The following is a 997-nucleotide window of genomic DNA, read 5'->3' on the forward strand; positions in this document are numbered from 1 at the left end:
ATATATATATATATATTCAATTTCTAAAAGAAAATGTAACGTGCATGAATGTTTATTGAAAATGTTGTGTTTTATGTTCCATCCCCTTTAGAGGCTGTGTTTACATCTTTTCAATAAAAAAATGGCCAAAGTATGTTATTTGTCAAAGGGTGCCCAAACTTTCACACACCACTGTAATGACTTCCATCTCACCGAACCACATCCTTAAACTGTTTTTCAAAAGAATAATCAAACCATCCGGAGCCTGACCGCTCTATGCTGCTGAAACTGAACTAGGAGCATCTAGGAGTCATGGCAGAAAGGAAGAAGTGTATCAAGCATGGTTTCATTTTACCATCTTTCTACACAACCATGTATTTGACACTATGCAACACTGCATGCAGTGCCACTGCTTCCTAACCGAACAGTTATGATAACATAAGTGCCATGCAGGCAAGCAGCAGAGTTTTTATTTGACTAAGTAAATAGTGAATAATATACAAATATTAAGGATGTAAATCGAGAACTGGTTTCAGTTGAGAAACGGTTCCAAATTAAACAGCTGTTAAATGGTGGAGCTTTTTAGTCAGATGCATGCCTTTTTTTTTTCCAACTCATTTCTACACTGTTCTCGGTCTCGGATATAATAAAACTGTTGCGTTGATGCTGAAAACCTGTGTAGGCCTACTTATTTTCACATGGAAAATTGATCAGGAATCAGTAAGGGAATTGGTAAAGAATCAGAACAATAAGCAGAATCGATAATGGAATTAATAAAATTGCATCAATTCTCATAAGTGAGCTGATGACAATTGCCTCTGTCTGCGAGGCTGTGTTGCCCCTTTTTATAGTTTTTAAAAAAACTCAGCTGGTTCAACTTTGAATGGAAATCTGTATTTGACGACATTGAGCATGAAAACACACATATTACAGTCTTAACTCAATATGTGTGGTAATAGGGTGCCCGGTTAGCTCAGTGGGTAGAGCTGGCGACCCATGTACTGAGGCTGAGTCCTTG

General features: G+C 37.5%; 1 protein-coding gene across 1 annotated transcript in view; it reads left to right on the forward strand.

Annotated features, from left to right (window-relative positions):
• mtap (methylthioadenosine phosphorylase) overlaps window positions 1–997 on the forward strand; it is a 14204-nt gene that overhangs the window by 11772 nt on the left and 1435 nt on the right. The gene's annotated exons all lie outside the window — the stretch shown is intronic.

Source organism: Morone saxatilis, unplaced genomic scaffold (genome assembly GCF_004916995.1).
Source record: "Morone saxatilis isolate NCDOM2014 unplaced genomic scaffold, NCSU_SB_2.0 Contig17, whole genome shotgun sequence".
NCBI classification, from domain to species: Eukaryota; Metazoa; Chordata; class Actinopteri; family Moronidae; genus Morone; species Morone saxatilis.